Source organism: Lissotriton vulgaris, chromosome 11 (assembly GCF_964263255.1).
Source record: "Lissotriton vulgaris chromosome 11, aLisVul1.2, whole genome shotgun sequence".
Taxonomy (NCBI): domain Eukaryota; kingdom Metazoa; phylum Chordata; class Amphibia; order Caudata; family Salamandridae; genus Lissotriton; species Lissotriton vulgaris.
Window position 1 is genome coordinate 318422513 of NC_141699.1, and position 27346 is coordinate 318449858.

A 27346-nucleotide genomic window follows, 5' to 3' on the forward strand; every position below is an offset into this window, starting at 1 on the left:
GATGAATCCCAGGTTGCGTGAGTGGTCCGTGGGTGTTGGTGCGGTGCCCAGTGCTGTGGGCCACCAGGCGTCGTCCCAGGCGGATGGGGTTTGTCTGAGGATGAGGACCTCCGTCTTGTCTGAGTTCACTTTCAGCCGACTGAGCTTCATCCATTCTGCGACGTCTTTCATTCCTTACTGGAGGTTGGTTTTGGCTGTGAATGGGTCTTTGATGGGAGAGAGTATCAGCTGGGTGTCGTCGGAGTAGGAGATGATGTTGAGGTTGTGTTTGCGTGCGATTGAGGCAGAGGTCTTGCGACGGTGTGATGTTGTTGTTTCTGGCGCTGGGGTTGGAGAGCTCTTTTACGATGTTGAAGAGTTCCTTGCTGTTGTGGGTGTTGTTGTCCAGCCGCTCTTTGAACAATGTCCTTTTGGTGGTGCGGAGCAGCCGGTTGGTGTTCGCGATTGGCGTTCTTGAGGCTGTCATGTTTTCTGTCTTCCGTTTGTGGCGCCAGGTTTTTTGAGAGTACGGCAGGATTTCTTTGAGTCTTTGAGGGCATCGGTGAACCATGTAGTTTTGCTGTTGCTGGTCTTGTCAGGGGGGTTCTTCAGTGGAGCAAGGTTGTCGGCGAAGTTGGTGATCCACTGTGCGAGATTGTGGGCTGCGTCGTTGGTGTCGGCTGGTGGGTTCTGGTTCAGTGATATGGTTAGCTGGTCTGTAGTGACTTTGCTCCAGCCTCTGCGGGGGATCTGTGGCGTGCGGTGGTGGGATGTAGTCTTCGTGAAGGTGAAGTGGATGCAGCTGTGGTCGGTCCAGTGTAGTCCTATGGAGTGGCTGAAGGAGACATGGTTGTTGGCGGAGAAGATGGGGTCCAGCGTGTGGCCGGCGTAGTGGGTGGGGGTGCTCACCAATTGCTTGAGTCCGAGGTTGTCGAGCAGGGTGGTGCTGTTGGTGTTGTTGTTGTTCTCCTGGTGGAAGTTCAGGTCCCCTAGGAGGATGTATTCTGGTGAGGTTAGTGCGTGCGGGCTGACGAAGTCAGTGTTGGTTTAGCAGAATTGTGTGCGCGGGCCTGAAGGTCTGCCGAAGAAGGTTTCATCTGAGTGTGGTTTTGGGGTCGGTGTGGATCTGGAAGTGTAGGTGTTCGGCGGCGGAGAGTGTGTCTTCGGCGTTGGTCATGACGCTGATGGTGTTCCTGTAGATGATGGCGATTCCTCCTCCGGTTTGGTTGACGCTGTCCTTCCGGATGATCTTGTAGCTGTACGGGATGGCTATGGCGATGTCGGGGGCCGAGGAGACATTCATCCAGGTTTTAGTGAGGAAGGCGACGTCCGGTGCTGTTGTGTCGAGGAGGTCCCAGAGTTCGATGGCGTGCTTGTGGACGGAGCGGGTGTTGAGGAGGATGCACTTGAGGTGGTTGTTGTTGATGTTAGGTCTGACGGACGATGTGCATGTTCGGAGGCAGGTGAATTTGCAGGCTAGGCAGGTGAAGGGTCCGTGGGTGCACTTCGGGGTGGCTTGATAGTAGGCGGGTGGTCGTCCGGTGTTGAGTGCGTTGAGGGCGGCAGTGTTGCATCTCAGTCGGGTTCCTGGCATCGGCTGGGACCAGGGGTTCTGGCGCGAGGGGCGGTCCAGGTGCGGTCGGGCGCAGACAGGCGTGCAGCGTGCCCACTGCGCGGCCTTCATAAGAGGGGCAGAGGGAGGGAGGAGCAGCTGGGAGGTGGGAGCGGGGCGGCCAATGGGAGACAAGTGGGCGGGCCGCAGGGACCCAGTGGCGGGAAAACGGCGGGGGACACGGAAGGCGAGGGAACAAAAAAGAAAGGGGGCACAAGGGTAAAAAACGGACACAAGTGTACAGAGGTAAAAATGGACACAGATGCAAAACAATAACAGAATAGTACTCAGCAGTGATGCAGGCGGGCTAACACGGGTGGCAGTGGCAGCGGATCACAGGTCACACAGTGGGCTGCTGCGTGGCGGTGAGGGGAGCGACCTGCCTGGTGACAGGGTCAGAAGGTCGCTCCCCCATGACTGTCTCCGCAAAAATCCCCACTTCAGACGGCCTAAAGCAAGGATGTGTTCTCGCACCCCTTTTGGCCAACCACTACACTGCTGACCTTGGGAGATTCTGGAGCATAATGTCCTGCTTCTGACTCAACTGGGTCAAACAAATTAGAAATTGCACATTTTACAATCTGCTGATGATATCATCATAATGGACCAGGCCAAATTTGACCTCCAATGCGCCCTGAGCAAGCTTGATGTCTATAATAAAACAAATGCCCTCAAAATCAATCAGGACAAGACCTAGGTCCTAATCTTTGGCCGCTGCAAAAAAATTGAAATTTCTAACATGGAGCATCGGGTCCGCAAAGATTAAATCAACACCAAAGTATAACTACCTGGGGGTATGGTTTAGCGAGTCCTCTAGATCATGAGTCCACTTAGCCGCCCTGAGAAAGAGAGCCGGAGCAATAACATACAGCCTGACTCATCTCAATCAGTCCCTGAGCAGTCCTTCAGACGAACCCATTTTGAAGGTGATTAAAGCCACCCTTCTTCCCGCCCTAAGTTATGTGCACCAGGCCTTTCCCAATGCATGTACGGCTAGTCTTGACCATGTCCAGATCACTATCCACAAATTAATCTTTCGACTCCCGAAAAATATACACAGGGCAAGACTACGACTTGAGCTGAGTCCCACAAGACAATCCCTCTCTTGTGAGGCAGAAACCTTGAAGTACTACATAAGAGTACTAAAAGCTGGAGACAACACTCTGAAAGCTCACCTAAAAGAAACCTTCACCAGTTCCAGGAACCCATGGAAGCGACAAATTGTAAAGGCCATAAGATCCCTACAAATTGATGAATCAATGTTAAAAGCAGACTCTATTCCATACACAGTCTGGAAAGGGGCCAAAAAGAAGCAGGAAAGACACATTTCCTACAACATGGACTTTTGTACACTTAAATCGACTACCATCTTGCTTTCTTTGAATACATCATACCTCCAAGGGTTACTGCAACCATACCTTTTTGACAGCTTAAACGTGTGTGCCCGCAGGAATATCATGTTGTTGCGTCTCCTAGGCCAATGATAGAAATGGAATCTCTGGTTGGCTAAGGCTTGCGCCACAGCCCGACAAAGACCACCACTCTAGTCAGGGCAAGGGAGGTACATGCCAAAGATAACCCCCGCTCACCCCCTTGGTAGCTTGGCACGAGCAGTCAGGCTTATCCCAGAGGCAATGTGTAAAGCGTTTGCGCAACACACACACAGCAGCAACACACTAGGCGCACCACAAAGGGAACTCCACACAAGGTTATATATAAAAATAGCCTTTGTATTATAAGAAACACATAAGAGTAGTAATCACACAATGTACACGGTGCCAACTGGCACTGGGCAGTATTTACACAGGATTATATACACATACCAGAGCCACATGGACCACTGTCAGAATCATCACTTAGTAGGAATAGTCACAGTAAGGTTTATCATAAACATGGACAACAACCAGTAACTACTGGCACAATAATGACCTCAGAATTATCCTATTAGGCATAATACATATTAGGATCACACATTATGCACCAACCTCAAACGTACATTATGTAAGAATCATGAGGTGTGAAACAGATTAGGATCACACATTATGCACCAACCTCAAACGTACATTATGTAAGAATCATGAGGTGTAAATCAGATTAGGTGAATGCACTGCGTAATAGGCATCACAAGCAAAAAATGCATTATGCCATAACCCGCATAACCACAGTGTGCCCCAAGCAGGGGAGCAGTACACTGAAGCTGGCCCTCGGCCAACTGGCCTTTCACAGGGGCTCAAATGCCCTATGTCCCGAAAAAGTCAGGGCTGGCTGCCAGGGCAGCAAAAGCAAAGGTTTGCAAGGAACTAGCCTAAACGTAGCAGCTGCCCACTACTTGCTGGGCAGGTGTGAGAAATGAGCACGGGCACCAGCGCCCTGAGCCACTCTCTGGGACTCTAAATGAAAATGAAGGTGCCAAAGCGATGCAGCTGCCTGCTGTCTTGCAGGACAGCTGGGAACAGCAGAGAGAATGGCACCCACAAGATTTCCTTGTCTGAATAATGATTTTTAAATGTGACAGCCAGTTTGTCCCTGCTACTAAGGATGTAAAGACGTTTTGGAGGCATCTCCATTGTAATGGTTTTAACTAACTGTGCAAAGAAGCTAATAAACAAAAACAAATAACTTATCTCTGTATTAATATCAATACGAACATATCTACAATTTCTCATATCAACCTAAAGCCACTGATTGGCAGTAGTTAACACAGCGTTAAATAGGCTGAACTTATACATAATTGGCAGGTGCAATGTATTGAAAATGTTAGTACTGCCTAGGGGGCTCTATTTATTTTGATCAATCCCTCTCAAGGTGGATGGCGGCTACTTATGAAACTGGACACAATATGTTCGTATATGATATGGAATTATCAGAAGGTCAGGTATAGTATAAGGCCCCCAGCATCTGTAAGAAAGGTTCACCCAACCCGTATTTCCTCAGGACTCTTAGCATGAAGGGCCATTCAACAGAATCGAAGGCTTTTTCCATGTCTAAAAATATAGCCACTGCCTTATTGTCCTGCTTCAAATGTTGTATAGTGCCTAGCACCGTGCAGATATTATATGTCAGGTTCCTCGCAGGGATAAACCCAGCCAGTTACGGGGCAACTAGCTCCGGGACCAGTATAGCAAGTCGTGCGGCCAAGACCTTCGCATACAATTTGGCATCGACATTTATCAGGGAGAGCGGTCTGTGTGATCCACATTCATTGGGGGGTTTCCCCGGTTTCGGTATTGTGATAAGGAGAGCCTCCCTCATAGACTTCGGCATACTACCCTGTTGGCAAATATCATCAAAGAGAGACATCAACTGCGGAATAAGCTTATCTTTGAAAGCCTTGTAAAAGGCTACCGTAAGCCCGTCTGCACCTGGAACACTGCCTGATCTCCTCCCCTCCAGCGCCTCTAGAATCTCATCTTTCTGTATGGGCATCATTAAAAATTCCCTCTGGAAATTAGCCAGGAAGGGCATATTAATATAACTAAGATAGTCGTCAATTTCCTCCTCAAGCTGTCCAGACTTTGACTGATAGACCCTAGCGTAGTAATCCTGGAACTCTGCGAGAATGTCGCTTTCCTCCGTGACCACCTCCCCCTTGGATGTAACCAACTCCTCAACCACTAGCGGCCGCCTGCTGTTGCGCATTAGTCTAGCCAGCAGTGATCCAGGTCGATCCCTCTCCCCATAGGTGCGTGCTGTGGCATATTTCCCCATGTGTTGAACCTCTCTATCCGCTTCCTCATTAAATTCTATAATCAGTTTTTTGATCTGTTCTTCAGTGTTGGTATTCAATGTGTGTCTAAATTGTCATTCTAACTCAGACAGTTGCGTCTCGAGGTGTTTCAGCCGTTGCCGAATAGATCTAAGCACCCCAGAATGTTTAGCCATCGTCATACCCCGGATATACACTTTAAAGGTGTCCCACACCGTTTGAAAGCTATCTACCCACCCCACATGATCTCAAAAAATGTGTCTATGTCCTCTGCTAACTCCCCTCTGAAGACCTCATTCCACAATGAGTATGGGGGAAACCTCCAGGTGAATGGGGGAATTCTCCTAGCTGGGGCGTCCAAAAGCAGCAGCAATGGTGAGTGGTCCGACAAAGTGCGGGGCAGTATCACACATCCCTTCACTGAGTTGAGAAGGGAGTGAGATGCGAACCAATAATCAATCCTCGTGTGAATATCATAGTAGGCCGAGTAATGTGTGTACCCTCCCCTCTCGGGGTGTCTATATCGCCATATATCTACCATGTCCAGCTTTATCAGTTCAGTCTGCACAAGTACAGCAGATGCTGCAGGGCAGCGGGCCGTGCCAGCCGACCTATCCAGTTCCGGACTTAGCACAAAATTGAAATCACCCCCCCACAACAATCTTGAACCAACATACTGTCTGCACATGTCCGCAAGAGAGGAGTAAAATTCAGGGGTGTCATAATTGGGACCATAAACATTCACAATCACTAAATCGTGTCCTTTCCCTGTACAACGTGCAAGGAGATACCGACCCTCCGGGTCAGCGACCAACTGTGACAACACCAGCTGTGATTTGGGATTGACCCACGTAACCACCCCCCTAGAATGAGTAGTAAAGCCCGCTACAGCACAATTACCCCCTAGGCCTCTAGCGATCAACATTTTACTAGTGAGGGGAAGGTGCGTTTCTTGCAGGAGAGCAATATCAATTCGGTGTCTGTGTAAATAGCTCATCACCTTCCGATGCTTGCGATAGTCGTTTAACCCCCTTACATTCCAAGTCAACACCCTCACAAGGTTGGGGCTACCGTCCAACCCTAAGACCTCAGTATCCGCCATCCCATCACAATCTGTTTGGTAATTTTGTGCACATTGGATCCCAAGCACATATTGTAGCAGGCAACAAAACATCCCAACTGCCCCAGTTGATCATTCCCAACCTGATCAGATAGTAACACCCATCCCCCCACCCACAGCTGACCACCCCCAACCAGGTCAGACAGTCTCCATTACCACCCCCATCCCTCCTTTCAACAGAACGACCCAACAATCCCTTAAGTGGCTCTAACCAGAGCCTGAGGCCGAAAGCGCAGGGGCAGAGGGTCCCAGACAAACAGCAGTTAAACACAAGTCCGTTACTGCAATGCTGAAGTACTCCTTCACCGTGCCCCCTACTAGCATTCGGCACCCATTGTAGACCTTGATACACTGTCAGATAGGTTGATTCCCTCACGTGTAGGCTATAACCAGAATATTCAAGTGAGCAGTAGTCCGAACTCTACTCAATCTCCCGCCGTAGGGCGGCCCACTTCTCCACGGTGAGCTGAGCAATACACTTAACCAGTCAACCACGAGTGGATAAATGGAAGATGCAATGGGGGAGAGCCAGCAGACCCAAGGAGGGAGGGTGCTGCTCCGCAACATCAGAGACAACGTGGACCTCAGCTCTCTCACGTAGGTGAAAGAAATAGAAACCGGGAATCTGTGCCCTCCACCTCATAACCCGGCACCAACGGCACAGTAATAGTCACAGAATTATATATTCAGAACAGTTCTTATATAAACCAGAAAGGCCTCACCCAGCAATTGTTTCTCAGTGGACTTGCATGCCCCCTCTGGACTCAAGAATCCGCTGTACAACATTGTTTCAGTGAGGGAACCCTACCTAAAGTCCACTTCCCCGGAGAGGGACATCTCTCTAAAGTTAACAAACTGGAGTGACTCAGCATGGACTTGTCACTTATTCCTGATCCTCCAGGTGTGATGAGGTAGCAGCGTCCTCCCGTTGACTTCTCGGACTATTCCTTCATTCTTTAGCCCTCTCCTTCAGCGACCTCTGCAGCTCCTTGGGGTCAGTAAAGAAATGTGAGTGCCCCTGTCTGATGATTCGAAGTTTCGCGGGGTACATCATCGCATAGTCTAGTCCGAGATCTCGTAACAGTTTTTTGTACAGAGCAAAACGTTTCCTTTCCTCTTGAACTTTTGCCGTGAAGTCCGGGTATAGCGAAATGTTCATGCTCTCGTATTGTAGGTCCCCTTTTTCTCTGGCCAAACGTAGTGCCAGATCTCTGTCCCGGTAGTTCAGTAGTTTCGATATAATCGGCCGTGCAGGCGCTCCCGGCTGTGGTTTCGGTCCCAAGGAGCGATGGGCTCTTTCCACTATGAACATAGGGGAAAAGACGTCATCCCCTAGTAGTGCTCTCAGTAGTTTCTCAACAAACAGCTCCATCTTGCCAGTCTGAGTGGTCTCCGCCACCCCTGTGATGCGGACGTTGGAGCGCCGTGAACGTGCCTCCAAATCCTCAGTCTTGTCTTGAATGACTTGCAGGAGTCTGCCAAACTGCTTGCGATCTTTATCCCAGTCCGATTGTGCCTCCTCCGCCTCCGTCAGACGTCTTTCCGCCATGTCGAGTCTTTCCGCATGCTTGTCGACACGTTCCGACATGCGATCCATGCGATACGTCAGGGCGTCAAGCTTAGTACCAATCGATGCCATGCTTTCCGGGAGACCCTTTTCCATCGATACCAGCATTTCACGGATATCTGCGCACAAGGAGCCGTCTGGGGCAGCGCTTCGCGGCGATGCCTCCGGGGCCGTCGCGCCAGGCCCCTTCGCTTTGCGCTGATCAAACGGTAGTTTGGCTTGTGTCCTGTCGCCCTTCCCCATGTTGGTCCTGCTAGTCATCAAAGTCCACAACGCTGCCAACTACAGTGCACAGCAAGGGCGAACCAGTGTTGGCGCGCAGTCATATGCGGTCGACAAGCTCCAAGTAGCAGTTCGCTAAGCAGCAAGAAAAGGGCCCAAAATGGGGGTCGTGCGCGGGACAATCGTACAAGTGCGGGCCCGACCAGAAGCCGCACAGCAGTTCCACTGTAAAGGCACTCCCTCTCCACCACACCTTCAAAGGATCGTAATATTAAACCGAGTTGCAATGGTGCTCCATCTCCCGTAATGGGGGCTGCCTCCTTCTTGCACAGTCCCACACTCGCTAATCGGCGCTAGTTTGCAGGCATCGGGGTAACAGGCTGTCTCCCCCATATAAGTCCAGCGTCCGACCGCCGTTCCGCGTGCTCAGCCCCGCTGTGTCGGCGGTACCATGCAAGTCACCTTTTCCGCCACCGTCTCGGTCACCAAGTTGCCCCACGTACTCCGAAGGATGGGTCGCACCAGTGCTGCGCAGCAATTCGTGTCCGGCGTCAAGTCCGCCCCGCCGGCTCTTCCTCAGTTCACTTCGCCACACGTAGCGTGACGTAGCCCGGGCGCCGCTGCAGGCTAGTCCATGGATGTCGGCCTGGTCCATCTCAGCGAACTCCCCGCACCAGCAACGCTCCACTAGCACCGTTTTTCAGCGGAAAAAGGTCTCCGACTGCTCCGGAGTGTATTAGGGAAGTTCACACTAACTTTTAGGACTAGTTGGGCGCCTTAAGGATAATTTTGGCGAATTTTATCGGGGCTTAGGCGAGGAGCTCAACGCTCACACCTCTTTCATGGACGCCGGCAAGCTCCGCCCCCCATATTAGTAGAATATTTTTCAGATGAGTAAAACTACAAACTAGTAGAAAACACTAACAGTAATACATATTAATCTGCAAAAAAAACACTATAACTAACTTTTAAACTTCCCTCATAAATTCCCCCTTCCTTCAAAACCATTACAAAATCTTTAAAAAAGAACTTACCTGTTCCGACACACAGTAGCACCTTACAGCAACTTTAGAAAAATAGACTTAAAATAACACAAATAGGTTACAAAATAGAAGCTAGTGGTAAAAAGAAATGGCCGCTAAATGAAACAAAAAAATAAAAGACTCTCCATCGAAATTAATGAGAAATATTGCAGAAAAGTTGATTAGCATGTAAAATATATCATTTATTTTAAATTAAAATATGGAAAATTATAAAGTATAAATGTAGTTATAGTATAAACTATGTACAATTATTTAATTTATGCTAATTACACTTATATAAAAATGTTGAACATATGTATGTAAAAATAGTTAAGAAATGTAAAAAGTTATTAAACAATGGGAAATAAATGTTGAAAATGTACAAAATACAAATATATAAGTTATAATTTACTTGATTTTTTAATTATTTAAAATAATGACAAAATTTAATATTTACGTAACTTCACATAAAAGTTTTTTTTCTTAAAGTATATATAAATAGAAAAGTAAAAATATACAATACATATAAAATGAAAAAATAAATAAAAATAGAAACATGTTTGATGTCTTTGTTTAAAAACAATTCAATTAATGATATTATTGTTTACAAACATACAACTAATTGTTTATATTGCTTATCACCAATAAAAATGATAAAATGACATAAAGTATTTCTACTACAGACAAATAAAAGTAAAACAAATGTTTTATGGATAAAATTATATAATTAAATTATAACACTCCAACACAAATCATAAATAAATTTGTTAGACACTAAAGGGTTGGCATTTATTATTCCCACACCATTCTAGCCATATTAGCGGAAGGTGTTGGATTCTAAGTGGGTGACATTTACTATTCCCATTAAAATTTAAATCGATTTAGGGCAAGATTTGGAGACTTAAGGACTGACATTTACTATTACCACTCCAATCTAATCATATTGGAGCATGCTGTTGGACACTAAAGGGGTGATATTTACTAGTCCCACTCCAATTTAAACCAATTTGGGTAAGCTAGTGGATACTGAATGGCTGACATGTACTATCCCCACTCCAATCTAACCATTTTTAGGGAATGTGTTGGAGGCTAAAGTGGTGAATCTTACTATTGTTACTCCAGTCTAAACTAATTTGGGGAAGGTGTTGGAAACTAAAGTGGTGACATTTACTATGCACACTCCAATATAAACCAATTTGGGGATGGTGTTGGACACTAAAGAGTTGACATTAACTATTCCCAGTCCATTATAAACCAATTTGAAGAAGATGTTAGACACTAAAGGGGTAACATTTTATTCCCACTCCTATCGAACCATATTGGAGGAAGGTGTTGGAGACTTAAGGGGTGGTATTTACTATTCCCAGTCCAATATAAATCAATCTTGGGAAGGTGCTGGACACTAAACAGGTGACATTTGCCATTCCCACTCTAATACAAACCAATTTGGGGAAGACATTGTACACTAAATAGGTGACATTTACTGTTGCCACTCCAATATAGATCAATTTGGAGAGAGCATTGCATACTAAACAGGTGACATTTACTATTGTGAAAGTCTTGGACACTAAAGGAATGACATTTACTATTCCCACTCCAATCTACTGCTATTTGAAGAAGGTGTTGGGCACTAAAGAGATGGAATTTATCAAATCCACTTCAAAATAAAACATTTTACTCAAGGTAATACAAAATAAAACATTTACATAATCATACAATACTCCATATCCACATATATTTTTTTATATAAAATTAACTAAAATGGTATCTAAAAAAACACGAATCTAAACTGCAAATCTTTACATTTAAATATATAAAATTAGGGGTTGATTTCGATGTCAGTCGGAGTTCCCTCCGACCGACACCATTTTGGTGTCTGAACCGCCCAACCATTGATCGGCGGTTCCGCACACATAATTACGATGTAACCGCACATGATACAGTTGCAAATTCATATTTCTGTATGGTAGCTTTTGCAGCAGGTGGAAACCAAGCTCCCATTGAGGGGCAGGAAGGGCAGGAACGGCATGCAGTGCTTGGGTGACTCTGGAGTACCCCTGCCTGTTGTCATAAAGGTGAGTGAGAGCCACAAATGCCCTGGCTGAAAGAGTTGCGAGCCTGATAGAAAGATGACTGATCACAGTGCTTCCCCCTGGTGGTGCTGGCTTCCCTGGTGACACCGAAGGGTGAGAGGAATTCCCAACTGGCCCCCAGCGGACAGGTGGAGGTGAAAAGAGATGAGAGAATCTGGTTCATCTGTAGTTTGAGGAGCGTATCGGTACTGCTTCATCGGTACAGGCCACAATAGAGAATACAATGCCTTTCTACTGAGGGCATATACTCAAAATTATACAAATTGAATGCATGTCACTGGTATTGGTTATGGAGGTGGCTGTGCAGCCAGCCCCAGAATACTGTCCTCTAATTCTGCATCATGTAGGCTTGCCACTGAGCCCAAGTGAGTGCTTTGACCCCTTGGACGTGCAGGACAATCCCCCAGAGTGGTTGCTTATGAAGCTAGTTTCTGTCTCCTCAGACTACGCTGGGGCTGTGACCAACAAAGTGAAAAATAGGGCATCTGAGCCTGCAAAATTAAACAAAATCGTAAACTGTATTCATACTATCTATCCCGAGGGTCAAGTCAGAAACAAAACAGCAAAGGGTCTGGATGAAGGAACTGGAGAGGCAGCAAGCTCGGCCCCATCTCTTGCAAATCTGCAGTTGGTGATATAGACCTCACAAGGCAAGGTGGTCAATAGAATTGACTTATTTGCAAATGAACTCAATTTGCTATGGGTAGACTTATGGAAGTTGGCAGACTGAGTGACCGCCACAGATTAACACTTGGGCACCCCACAAGAGGAGTTCCATACCCTATGCAACACCATTTTTACCCTTCAGAAGCTGACAATCCGATTGGATAAATGAGTAGAAGACGCTGAAAGGCAACAACCTATGATTGCAGAAGAGGTAGGAGCAATCAATGGAACTGTTCTTGGATCAATAGATTACTACCACCTTTATCCAAGTTTTTCATTATTGAAAGAGCCCAAAGGGCACTGGACCCCCTGCCAAAACCTGGGGCCCTAACAAGATCCATAATTGCCCGTTGCTTCAACTTCTGTGATCAGGACTCCATTATTCAATATTTTTGGATATAGGGCCCGCCATTTCAATATTCCCCAAGAACACGCAAACAGTGCAGGAACAAAGGAAAAATGTTATATCTGTCAAGAAATGCATGGGAGACTTAATCATGAAATACAGTCTGATTTTTCCTGCAAAACCACGTGTCCTGCATAAGGAAAAGGTTTTTTTTTCTGGAGAGGCCAGCAACTCGTTGGGTACTTTGATGAGAAAGTGCAACAAAGACACAGGATGGCAGGGCGTGACTCTGCTGAGAACACAAAAATAATCTGTCCACCTTTGGAGATGGAAAGGAAGACAAAGGAGCTTGGATGATAATCGACAAGTGGAGAAGGTTGTGGTCTACCTGGATGGTATTTTTCCAGCCTCTGATGAAGTGCCAAACTTAAGAGACTTGTTCCAGTGACCAAGGCACCACTAGTGATAGCACTGGCCTGGAGTTATCTCTGCACTGGGTCCATCTGACTGCAAGCATTGATGCAACCGGTGGGGAGAGCGCCTAATTGAGAGACTTCTAAGCCTTTCTGACTGAGCTGAAGATGTTGCCAGCACTGGCTGAACTATGGACTGGTCAGTGATGGGTGCTCTGGCCTGACTCATTGCTGAATGGGGGAGGGGTGTGACATGCTGAGGCATATCATGATAAACTCTACAGTATTGAAAACATGCAGGTGGGAAAGAAATGGGAGATGCAAATAGACATGGGGAGGGTGCTTGAGCACCTTGGTCTTGCACCTTTTTCTTATCCCTGAGCTCTAGTGCCGCACAACTCCTATAAGGTTAGGGAATGAGGCGGCAAAAGCTAGCTCCCTCCTGGCCAGTTGTTGGACAGGAGGTTTTCGTCAAGCTAGACATGGGAAGGTGGGAGTTGGATAGATGTTCTATTTTAAAAGGTTCAAAAGGCTGGAGACTTACATGCTGTGCTTGTACACTATGGTCCTGGCAGATACTTCCAGGATGCCTTGATGTGGGGTAAGATGATGGGGGAGCCAATTGGCTGGAATGGTTACTGAGGTTGTGAATGACTACAAATGATGTGCCAAGAAACTATGTTTATGACCTGGAATGTCACTGGTATTGCCCAGTTTGAGAAGTGTAGAAGAGTGCATGTATATCCGAAACTGTTAGACCTGGCATCTTTTGGTTCGGTATCGGAAAGTGGTAGGTCATTTGCTCTTGTGCGTTACATACAAGAGACATGAATAGCACCAGAAGGTATGTTTGGTACCGCAGGGCCTTGCTTCTCGCATTGGATTAGCATGAGAGAGGGCAAGTAGATTGGACATTACATGTGTGGAAATGTCACTTTGGAAAGTGGGCATTTTGATGCTTTTGGCTCTGTGTGCTTGTCAGTTTGTCTCCAATTCACATTTGGGTGCTGGGGGGCCAGCTTTATCTGTGCATTCCTGAAAGAAGGCAATAAACTAGGGGCTTAAGTGAAACTGCAGACCTCTGACTACAGTGGGCCTTTCTGGGATGTTTAAATGGAGGTGGAATTGGCACCTCATTCCAAAGGGCACTGTCCTGGCCCCACTAAAGACAGTGATCTAACTTCCCAGGGTAGGATGGCAAGCAGGAAGAATTTAGAGAGGGTCTGTGCATTTCAAAGGTGGCCTTTTGAACTGAAAACATCTTCAAAGGCCATAGTGGGTATAACTACTGGGGCTCTTACTTCAGAACTTAGATACGCTTTTGGATTTGGAACCATGGTACTGAGAAATCACTAGGGCAGGAGGGACTGCAACTGGATTATCCGCAGACTTGTGGTGGCCTGGAGCTTGTCATGCTCCAGGAAGGCAACTATCACTTAGGGGATTTTGCCTAGACATTGCTGGCATGCAGCTAGTGTCAACTGTCGTGGCACTATTCCCTAAGTACTCTTGAAGTGCTGGTTGGCTGGCCTAGGGTCCAAGAGATCCCAGGGACAAAAAATGATCTCCTTTTTTCCACGAGATCGTAGGGGCGTAAATGGGTGGAAGTGGTAGTTGGTTGGGACAGGGACCGTCCTGATGTACACCATCATAAAACTGTGCAGCAGAGTGAGCTTGTAAAGACCTGCAGGCCAATGGAGGTGCCCAGGATGTGAGGATTTTGAGGAGTGAAGGGAAAGCTTGCTTGGTCTGAGGGATCCGTGCTAGCTTGCAATCTGGAGCGTGTGGTGTCCGAGGGGTGTTAAGAGACCTGAGCTGGGAGATGAGACTGTCTTCAGATCAAGAATATGGCAGTGCCTGACGTCATGGCCTCCATCTGAGGTCACTGGCTGCCTTTCCCAGGACCCACATCACAAGGTACTTTGTTGTGGAGAACATTGTGATTGGGCCCAAGGTGTTTTGTTGTGCCTTGTGAGCACACAGCTAGCTGTCCGGAGCTATGGCAGCTATGGTAGCTTGCACCTCCGACTGAGGTGAAACATTTCTCTCAGCTTCCTGGGTCACAACCTTTTATCTACAGGGGGATAGTGATCCCGCACTTGTGCAGGTGCCTTTGGGAGTGTGGAGACCTAATCCAGATGGACGATACTAAGTAACCGTTTCTTTCCACTTTTGTTGTTTCCAACATTCTAACCAATGTGTCGCCAGCAGGGGCAACGTGTCTTTGGCTGGGATAGTTGAGTCACTGGAGGGCTGATTCATGAGGTACAGTCAAAGACCTGTGATATCTTTACCATTGCAAATGTTACAGTATGCAAAATTAGGAATGTCGTGTTTGTTGAGTACCTCTGAATAGGGCATATATATGTTGTTATGCTGTTCTGCTGCTAATGGGAAAGTTTGAAAATTGCATGTAACTGTAAAGTATATATTTGTTTTTGATTTCAATGTAAGTATAGTGTTGATTCTGATGTGTTAGTGTAATCAAAGACAAGTGTTTTATACATACGGTGTGGAGACTTTTTGTGGCATACACAGTGTGTCGTGAGGGACTCATAGCGGATTGGACTTTTGTTTAGTTTCCTGTAGTATGGCCAAGGGGGTGTCAGAGATTTTTTACTTAGGATTCTATTTATTCAACCATTCCCCTGATGGGCTTTGGAAAAGATCTCAGATGCCCAGCGATACCCCTGTTCTGATTATGGGTGGAGGCACTGATAAACCCTTTATTCGAGGTGATGGTCAGTGAGAACTGGTGGACTGCGGGCAATGGACTGAGAGTCGATGAAGGTGGTGTTATGGGGGAATGCCTCAAAACTGCCTATGGCGTTAAGTGAAAATTGGAATGGGATTAATAAAACACACGAGAAGCAATTGGGAGCTATAGAGGGAGTTCTTTATTCACACCTGGACAAGTTAGCGGACTGACGTGAGAGCCACAAAATATTGCTGGATGAATACCATAGCATCGAGAAACATATATACACTGCGTATTGCATGCTGGTTACAAGACTGAGCCAATGCTAGCCTGAATGGTCAGACAGGAGAACCCTCAGACTCCAGTGCTGATCATGTGGGATGATATGGAGGCCTTGTCTGTATACAGCAAGCTATTAATGGGGTATTCTTAGCCCATTGGTGTACGAACTGTGCTGTGCAAGGGATGTGTCCTATGGGATGCCTAGGGGAGTATCTGACAGAGGACCACTTCCAAGCTTTGACATGGAGGACCATAAGGTGTTAGATAGACCTATCACTCATGGGAAGATTCTCTCAGTGATTCAAGGGATACAAACTGCAAAAAGTCAGAGAAGCACTGGTCCACCTGTGATTTCCACCACAGATTAATGTACACAGTAGCTGACAGATTGCTGGAGGTCTATAGAGAGGCTGTCCAAAAGGGTAGTGTTCCGTCCACAATGAGTGAAGCACTAATCGTGATGGTGCGGAAGCAAGGCAAAGATCTGACAGTGACTTCCTTGTACAGACCAATTTCCCTCTTAAACATTGACATTAAGTTCCTCAGCAGTATACTTGTGTCATGCCTGCACACCCGTCTTGCAGACTTAATACCAATCAGTCAGGATTTATCCCAAAAAGAAGTACCCTACGCAATCTGAGGAGTTATTTACATGTATATCATGCCCCACATCTGCATAATGCCTGTGCCCTGGCACTTTTAGATATCGAGCAAGCGTTCAACTCCTTAGACTGGAACTATCTTTGGCAGGTGTTGAAGAAGGTGGCTGCTGGTCCTAAGTATATACAATGGGTTCAGCTACTGGGTGCTGACTCTTGCTTCAGGTTGCGATCTAGAGCGATGTTTCAGAAATCTTCTGTTTACATAGAGGGACAGGGCAGGTCTATCCTCTGCCACCACTCCTGTTCACTCTTGAGATGGAGCCAATGGTAGAGTTGATTGTTCCTGACTATGGGCCCTTTGTGGATCATGGAGGAGTAGGCAACACATGTGGTCTCGCTGTACATTGACGATGCAATCACATATCTGGGAAAGCCAGTATATTCTGTACTGATACTTCTGAACTTGGTGAACGAGTTTGCAGAAATTTCAGGAATCCGTCATCCCCTAGTAGTGCTCTCAGTAGTTTCTCAACAAACAGCTCCATCTTGCCAGTCTGAGTGGTCTCCGCCACCCCTGTGATGCGGACGTTGGAGCGCCGTGAACGTGCCTCCAAATCCTCAGTCTTGTCTTGAATGACTTGCAGGAGTCTGCCAAACTGCTTGCGATCTTTATCCCAGTCCGATTGTGCCTCCTCCGCCTCCGTCAGACGTCTTTCCGCCATGTCGAGTCTTTCCGCATGCTTGTCGACACGTTCCGACATGCGATCCATGCGATACGTCAGGGCGTCAAGCTTAGTACCAATCGATGCCATGCTTTCCGGGAGACCCTTTTCCATCGATACCAGCATTTCACGGATATCTGCGCACAAGGAGCCGTCTGGGGCAGCGCTTCGCGGCGATGCCTCCGGGGCCGTCGCGCCAGGCCCCTTCGCTTTGCGCTGATCAAACGGTAGTTTGGCTTGTGTCCTGTCGCCCTTCCCCATGTTGGTCCTGCTAGTCATCAAAGTCCACAACGCTGCCAACTACAGTGCACAGCAAGGGCGAACCAGTGTTGGCGCGCAGTCATATGCGGTCGACAAGCTCCAAGTAGCAGTTCGCTAAGCAGCAAGAAAAGGGCCCAAAATGGGGGTCGTGCGCGGGACAATCGTACAAGTGCGGGCCCGACCAGAAGCCGCACAGCAGTTCCACTGTAAAGGCACTCCCTCTCCACCACACCTTCAAAGGATCGTAATATTAAACCGAGTTGCAATGGTGCTCCATCTCCCGTAATGGGGGCTGCCTCCTTCTTGCACAGTCCCACACTCGCTAATCGGCGCTAGTTTGCAGGCATCGGGGTAACAGGCTGTCTCCCCCATATAAGTCCAGCGTCCGACCGCCGTTCCGCGTGCTCAGCCCCGCTGTGTCGGCGGTACCATGCAAGTCACCTTTTCCGCCACCGTCTCGGTCACCAAGTTGCCCCACGTACTCCGAAGGATGGGTCGCACCAGTGCTGCGCAGCAATTCGTGTCCGGCGTCAAGTCCGCCCCGCCGGCTCTTCCTCAGTTCACTTCGCCACACGTAGCGTGACGTAGCCCGGGCGCCGCTGCAGGCTAGTCCATGGATGTCGGCCTGGTCCATCTCAGCGAACTCCCCGCACCAGCAACGCTCCACTAGCACCGTTTTTCAGCGGAAAAAGGTCTCCGACTGCTCCGGAGTGTATTAGGGAAGTTCACACTAACTTTTAGGACTAGTTGGGCGCCTTAAGGATAATTTTGGCGAATTTTATCGGGGCTTAGGCGAGGAGCTCAACGCTCACACCTCTTTCATGGACGCCGGCAAGCTCCGCCCCCCATATTAGTAGAATATTTTTCAGATGAGTAAAACTACAAACTAGTAGAAAACACTAACAGTAATACATATTAATCTGCAAAAAAAACACTATAACTAACTTTTAAACTTCCCTCATAAATTCCCCCTTCCTTCAAAACCATTACAAAATCTTTAAAAAAGAACTTACCTGTTCCGACACACAGTAGCACCTTACAGCAACTTTAGAAAAATAGACTTAAAATAACACAAATAGGTTACAAAATAGAAGCTAGTGGTAAAAAGAAATGGCCGCTAAATGAAACAAAAAAATAAAAGACTCTCCATCGAAATTAATGAGAAATATTGCAGAAAAGTTGATTAGCATGTAAAATATATCATTTATTTTAAATTAAAATATGGAAAATTATAAAGTATAAATGTAGTTATAGTATAAACTATGTACAATTATTTAATTTATGCTAATTACACTTATATAAAAATGTTGAACATATGTATGTAAAAATAGTTAAGAAATGTAAAAAGTTATTAAACAATGGGAAATAAATGTTGAAAATGTACAAAATACAAATATATAAGTTATAATTTACTTGATTTTTTAATTATTTAAAATAATGACAAAATTTAATATTTACGTAACTTCACATAAAAGTTTTTTTTCTTAAAGTATATATAAATAGAAAAGTAAAAATATACAATACATATAAAATGAAAAAATAAATAAAAATAGAAACATGTTTGATGTCTTTGTTTAAAAACAATTCAATTAATGATATTATTGTTTACAAACATACAACTAATTGTTTATATTGCTTATCACCAATAAAAATGATAAAATGACATAAAGTATTTCTACTACAGACAAATAAAAGTAAAACAAATGTTTTATGGATAAAATTATATAATTAAATTATAACACTCCAACACAAATCATAAATAAATTTGTTAGACACTAAAGGGTTGGCATTTATTATTCCCACACCATTCTAGCCATATTAGCGGAAGGTGTTGGATTCTAAGTGGGTGACATTTACTATTCCCATTAAAATTTAAATCGATTTAGGGCAAGATTTGGAGACTTAAGGACTGACATTTACTATTACCACTCCAATCTAATCATATTGGAGCATGCTGTTGGACACTAAAGGGGTGATATTTACTAGTCCCACTCCAATTTAAACCAATTTGGGTAAGCTAGTGGATACTGAATGGCTGACATGTACTATCCCCACTCCAATCTAACCATTTTTAGGGAATGTGTTGGAGGCTAAAGTGGTGAATCTTACTATTGTTACTCCAGTCTAAACTAATTTGGGGAAGGTGTTGGAAACTAAAGTGGTGACATTTACTATGCACACTCCAATATAAACCAATTTGGGGATGGTGTTGGACACTAAAGAGTTGACATTAACTATTCCCAGTCCATTATAAACCAATTTGAAGAAGATGTTAGACACTAAAGGGGTAACATTTTATTCCCACTCCTATCGAACCATATTGGAGGAAGGTGTTGGAGACTTAAGGGGTGGTATTTACTATTCCCAGTCCAATATAAATCAATCTTGGGAAGGTGCTGGACACTAAACAGGTGACATTTGCCATTCCCACTCTAATACAAACCAATTTGGGGAAGACATTGTACACTAAATAGGTGACATTTACTGTTGCCACTCCAATATAGATCAATTTGGAGAGAGCATTGCATACTAAACAGGTGACATTTACTATTGTGAAAGTCTTGGACACTAAAGGAATGACATTTACTATTCCCACTCCAATCTACTGCTATTTGAAGAAGGTGTTGGGCACTAAAGAGATGGAATTTATCAAATCCACTTCAAAATAAAACATTTTACTCAAGGTAATACAAAATAAAACATTTACATAATCATACAATACTCCATATCCACATATATTTTTTTATATAAAATTAACTAAAATGGTATCTAAAAAAACACGAATCTAAACTGCAAATCTTTACATTTAAATATATAAAATTAGGGGTTGATTTCGATGTCAGTCGGAGTTCCCTCCGACCGACACCATTTTGGTGTCTGAACCGCCCAACCATTGATCGGCGGTTCCGCACACATAATTACGATGTAACCGCACATGATACAGTTGCAAATTCATATTTCTGTATGGTAGCTTTTGCAGCAGGTGGAAACCAAGCTCCCATTGAGGGGCAGGAAGGGCAGGAACGGCATGCAGTGCTTGGGTGACTCTGGAGTACCCCTGCCTGTTGTCATAAAGGTGAGTGAGAGCCACAAATGCCCTGGCTGAAAGAGTTGCGAGCCTGATAGAAAGATGACTGATCACAGTGCTTCCCCCTGGTGGTGCTGGCTTCCCTGGTGACACCGAAGGGTGAGAGGAATTCCCAACTGGCCCCCAGCGGACAGGTGGAGGTGAAAAGAGATGAGAGAATCTGGTTCATCTGTAGTTTGAGGAGCGTATCGGTACTGCTTCATCGGTACAGGCCACAATAGAGAATACAATGCCTTTCTACTGAGGGCATATACTCAAAATTATACAAATTGAATGCATGTCACTGGTATTGGTTATGGAGGTGGCTGTGCAGCCAGCCCCAGAATACTGTCCTCTAATTCTGCATCATGTAGGCTTGCCACTGAGCCCAAGTGAGTGCTTTGACCCCTTGGACGTGCAGGACAATCCCCCAGAGTGGTTGCTTATGAAGCTAGTTTCTGTCTCCTCAGACTACGCTGGGGCTGTGACCAACAAAGTGAAAAATAGGGCATCTGAGCCTGCAAAATTAAACAAAATCGTAAACTGTATTCATACTATCTATCCCGAGGGTCAAGTCAGAAACAAAACAGCAAAGGGTCTGGATGAAGGAACTGGAGAGGCAGCAAGCTCGGCCCCATCTCTTGCAAATCTGCAGTTGGTGATATAGACCTCACAAGGCAAGGTGGTCAATAGAATTGACTTATTTGCAAATGAACTCAATTTGCTATGGGTAGACTTATGGAAGTTGGCAGACTGAGTGACCGCCACAGATTAACACTTGGGCACCCCACAAGAGGAGTTCCATACCCTATGCAACACCATTTTTACCCTTCAGAAGCTGACAATCCGATTGGATAAATGAGTAGAAGACGCTGAAAGGCAACAACCTATGATTGCAGAAGAGGTAGGAGCAATCAATGGAACTGTTCTTGGATCAATAGATTACTACCACCTTTATCCAAGTTTTTCATTATTGAAAGAGCCCAAAGGGCACTGGACCCCCTGCCAAAACCTGGGGCCCTAACAAGATCCATAATTGCCCGTTGCTTCAACTTCTGTGATCAGGACTCCATTATTCAATATTTTTGGATATAGGGCCCGCCATTTCAATATTCCCCAAGAACACGCAAACAGTGCAGGAACAAAGGAAAAATGTTATATCTGTCAAGAAATGCATGGGAGACTTAATCATGAAATACAGTCTGATTTTTCCTGCAAAACCACGTGTCCTGCATAAGGAAAAGGTTTTTTTTTCTGGAGAGGCCAGCAACTCGTTGGGTACTTTGATGAGAAAGTGCAACAAAGACACAGGATGGCAGGGCGTGACTCTGCTGAGAACACAAAAATAATCTGTCCACCTTTGGAGATGGAAAGGAAGACAAAGGAGCTTGGATGATAATCGACAAGTGGAGAAGGTTGTGGTCTACCTGGATGGTATTTTTCCAGCCTCTGATGAAGTGCCAAACTTAAGAGACTTGTTCCAGTGACCAAGGCACCACTAGTGATAGCACTGGCCTGGAGTTATCTCTGCACTGGGTCCATCTGACTGCAAGCATTGATGCAACCGGTGGGGAGAGCGCCTAATTGAGAGACTTCTAAGCCTTTCTGACTGAGCTGAAGATGTTGCCAGCACTGGCTGAACTATGGACTGGTCAGTGATGGGTGCTCTGGCCTGACTCATTGCTGAATGGGGGAGGGGTGTGACATGCTGAGGCATATCATGATAAACTCTACAGTATTGAAAACATGCAGGTGGGAAAGAAATGGGAGATGCAAATAGACATGGGGAGGGTGCTTGAGCACCTTGGTCTTGCACCTTTTTCTTATCCCTGAGCTCTAGTGCCGCACAACTCCTATAAGGTTAGGGAATGAGGCGGCAAAAGCTAGCTCCCTCCTGGCCAGTTGTTGGACAGGAGGTTTTCGTCAAGCTAGACATGGGAAGGTGGGAGTTGGATAGATGTTCTATTTTAAAAGGTTCAAAAGGCTGGAGACTTACATGCTGTGCTTGTACACTATGGTCCTGGCAGATACTTCCAGGATGCCTTGATGTGGGGTAAGATGATGGGGGAGCCAATTGGCTGGAATGGTTACTGAGGTTGTGAATGACTACAAATGATGTGCCAAGAAACTATGTTTATGACCTGGAATGTCACTGGTATTGCCCAGTTTGAGAAGTGTAGAAGAGTGCATGTATATCCGAAACTGTTAGACCTGGCATCTTTTGGTTCGGTATCGGAAAGTGGTAGGTCATTTGCTCTTGTGCGTTACATACAAGAGACATGAATAGCACCAGAAGGTATGTTTGGTACCGCAGGGCCTTGCTTCTCGCATTGGATTAGCATGAGAGAGGGCAAGTAGATTGGACATTACATGTGTGGAAATGTCACTTTGGAAAGTGGGCATTTTGATGCTTTTGGCTCTGTGTGCTTGTCAGTTTGTCTCCAATTCACATTTGGGTGCTGGGGGGCCAGCTTTATCTGTGCATTCCTGAAAGAAGGCAATAAACTAGGGGCTTAAGTGAAACTGCAGACCTCTGACTACAGTGGGCCTTTCTGGGATGTTTAAATGGAGGTGGAATTGGCACCTCATTCCAAAGGGCACTGTCCTGGCCCCACTAAAGACAGTGATCTAACTTCCCAGGGTAGGATGGCAAGCAGGAAGAATTTAGAGAGGGTCTGTGCATTTCAAAGGTGGCCTTTTGAACTGAAAACATCTTCAAAGGCCATAGTGGGTATAACTACTGGGGCTCTTACTTCAGAACTTAGATACGCTTTTGGATTTGGAACCATGGTACTGAGAAATCACTAGGGCAGGAGGGACTGCAACTGGATTATCCGCAGACTTGTGGTGGCCTGGAGCTTGTCATGCTCCAGGAAGGCAACTATCACTTAGGGGATTTTGCCTAGACATTGCTGGCATGCAGCTAGTGTCAACTGTCGTGGCACTATTCCCTAAGTACTCTTGAAGTGCTGGTTGGCTGGCCTAGGGTCCAAGAGATCCCAGGGACAAAAAATGATCTCCTTTTTTCCACGAGATCGTAGGGGCGTAAATGGGTGGAAGTGGTAGTTGGTTGGGACAGGGACCGTCCTGATGTACACCATCATAAAACTGTGCAGCAGAGTGAGCTTGTAAAGACCTGCAGGCCAATGGAGGTGCCCAGGATGTGAGGATTTTGAGGAGTGAAGGGAAAGCTTGCTTGGTCTGAGGGATCCGTGCTAGCTTGCAATCTGGAGCGTGTGGTGTCCGAGGGGTGTTAAGAGACCTGAGCTGGGAGATGAGACTGTCTTCAGATCAAGAATATGGCAGTGCCTGACGTCATGGCCTCCATCTGAGGTCACTGGCTGCCTTTCCCAGGACCCACATCACAAGGTACTTTGTTGTGGAGAACATTGTGATTGGGCCCAAGGTGTTTTGTTGTGCCTTGTGAGCACACAGCTAGCTGTCCGGAGCTATGGCAGCTATGGTAGCTTGCACCTCCGACTGAGGTGAAACATTTCTCTCAGCTTCCTGGGTCACAACCTTTTATCTACAGGGGGATAGTGATCCCGCACTTGTGCAGGTGCCTTTGGGAGTGTGGAGACCTAATCCAGATGGACGATACTAAGTAACCGTTTCTTTCCACTTTTGTTGTTTCCAACATTCTAACCAATGTGTCGCCAGCAGGGGCAACGTGTCTTTGGCTGGGATAGTTGAGTCACTGGAGGGCTGATTCATGAGGTACAGTCAAAGACCTGTGATATCTTTACCATTGCAAATGTTACAGTATGCAAAATTAGGAATGTCGTGTTTGTTGAGTACCTCTGAATAGGGCATATATATGTTGTTATGCTGTTCTGCTGCTAATGGGAAAGTTTGAAAATTGCATGTAACTGTAAAGTATATATTTGTTTTTGATTTCAATGTAAGTATAGTGTTGATTCTGATGTGTTAGTGTAATCAAAGACAAGTGTTTTATACATACGGTGTGGAGACTTTTTGTGGCATACACAGTGTGTCGTGAGGGACTCATAGCGGATTGGACTTTTGTTTAGTTTCCTGTAGTATGGCCAAGGGGGTGTCAGAGATTTTTTACTTAGGATTCTATTTATTCAACCATTCCCCTGATGGGCTTTGGAAAAGATCTCAGATGCCCAGCGATACCCCTGTTCTGATTATGGGTGGAGGCACTGATAAACCCTTTATTCGAGGTGATGGTCAGTGAGAACTGGTGGACTGCGGGCAATGGACTGAGAGTCGATGAAGGTGGTGTTATGGGGGAATGCCTCAAAACTGCCTATGGCGTTAAGTGAAAATTGGAATGGGATTAATAAAACACACGAGAAGCAATTGGGAGCTATAGAGGGAGTTCTTTATTCACACCTGGACAAGTTAGCGGACTGACGTGAGAGCCACAAAATATTGCTGGATGAATACCATAGCATCGAGAAACATATATACACTGCGTATTGCATGCTGGTTACAAGACTGAGCCAATGCTAGCCTGAATGGTCAGACAGGAGAACCCTCAGACTCCAGTGCTGATCATGTGGGATGATATGGAGGCCTTGTCTGTATACAGCAAGCTATTAATGGGGTATTCTTAGCCCATTGGTGTACGAACTGTGCTGTGCAAGGGATGTGTCCTATGGGATGCCTAGGGGAGTATCTGACAGAGGACCACTTCCAAGCTTTGACATGGAGGACCATAAGGTGTTAGATAGACCTATCACTCATGGGAAGATTCTCTCAGTGATTCAAGGGATACAAACTGCAAAAAGTCAGAGAAGCACTGGTCCACCTGTGATTTCCACCACAGATTAATGTACACAGTAGCTGACAGATTGCTGGAGGTCTATAGAGAGGCTGTCCAAAAGGGTAGTGTTCGGTCCACAATGAGTGAAGCACTAATCGTGATGGTGCGGAAGCAAGGCAAAGATCTGACAGTGACTTCCTTGTACAGACCAATTTCCCTCTTAAACATTGACATTAAGTTCCTCAGCAGTATACTTGTGTCATGCCTGCACACCCGTCTTGCAGACTTAATACCAATCAGTCAGGATTTATCCCAAAAAGAAGTACCCTACGCAATCTGAGGAGTTATTTACATGTATATCATGCCCCACATCTGCATAATGCCTGTGCCCTGGCACTTTTAGATATCGAGCAAGCGTTCAACTCCTTAGACTGGAACTATCTTTGGCAGGTGTTGAAGAAGGTGGCTGCTGGTCCTAAGTATATACAATGGGTTCAGCTACTGGGTGCTGACTCTTGCTTCAGGTTGCGATCTAGAGCGATGTTTCAGAAATCTTCTGTTTACATAGAGGGACAGGGCAGGTCTATCCTCTGCCACCACTCCTGTTCACTCTTGAGATGGAGCCAATGGTAGAGTTGATTGTTCCTGACTATGGGCCCTTTGTGGATCATGGAGGAGTAGGCAACACATGTGGTCTCGCTGTACATTGACGATGCAATCACATATCTGGGAAAGCCAGTATATTCTGTACTGATACTTCTGAACTTGGTGAACGAGTTTGCAGAAATTTCAGGAATCCGTGTTAATATGGCAAATTCCAACACAATTACCAGTAGGATTGACTGGGGTGTCAATCGAAATGCTCAAGCAAGTATGGCTCCCCTGGGAGTCAGGCAGTGTCCCCTACTTGGGGTTTAGACTGACGCACATTGAACAGATGTTCTTGGATCTTGATATCGGTAGTGTGGTGGATAGGCTACTGCATCAGTCAGGATCTGGAGGGATCTTCCTCTGTATCTAATGGGCAGAGGAACTATAGTAAAGATGATCACACTTCTGTGGTGCCTCTATGCACTTCAGGGCACTCTACATGCAATTCCTAGACACTACTTCAAATCTATTGTTAGCCTTATAGTTGACTTACTGCGGACAAACAAGCAGACATGAGTCGGGTTGTCTAAAAGGACCTGGAGCCAGGGAGGTCTGGAGAGACCAAATGTAGAGCTATACTATATGGCAGCACATTTAAAGCATGCGGTCCATTGGCTGCACCCTTAGTGCACCTGGGAAAAAGCACTTCTGCGGGGCTCTCATGCTGGGAGATTACTGCCGGTGTAGCAGGGTTTCCGTTCTCCCACAGAACTGTGCACAGAGATCAAGAACCTCAGTGAATTAGGGTGACCCAAAACCCACCTTAGTATCCAAAATCCCCTTACCGAACTAGCTACAGTGTCTCATTGGTCATAACAAACTCCCACTGACTTAGACAAACCAGAACATGAACTTGGGTTACCTCAGGTATCGTGGAACACATGAACACTCTTTCGCTCTGTAATCATTTCAAACCACAACGGTGAGTAAAAGAACACACGTGCAAGTTTGAAATATTTATTTTTCAATGCAAGGTTCTCAAACGCAGTATCTTATATAATACCAGAATACATATTATAAAAATCAGAGTTATCAGCATAGTCACTAATCCATAGTAAGCGAACGGTGATAGCATATTATAATGCAAAAATCTATAGAAATCTGTATCACCTATATTTTGCGCACCCTATTTAGCATACTATATTATATCTAAGAAGGTCTCATTTGGGTTTTAGCAGGGCGGGCCCATACCTCTAAATGTCAGTAGGAGAAGATCACATCATCAGCTACCAGCTCTCTGCATGCGAAGCACCATCAAATGTGTTTTTGCATTCTCAGTAACTCTATCTTAAACCCGCTTAGAGCCCAATGTTGGCAGCAACATATTTGTGTTATGTCTAATGTGGTGCGAGAATCAGGCCTCTCAGCAACCTTGTGTTAGGTTATTCTTAGAGGGTTCAGTTCTCAGTGTGCAGACAGTGTACCAAGTGTACCAAGCACAACTGATATCAGAGCAATAACATATTATTCTCAAATAAATCACATCTTTCGTCTAGGTTGAAAGCTACAATAACAATTATGTGTCGTGTGCAAACTAAAGCCGAAGGAAAATATGTTGTTTAAACATTTAATAAACTCATGCTAA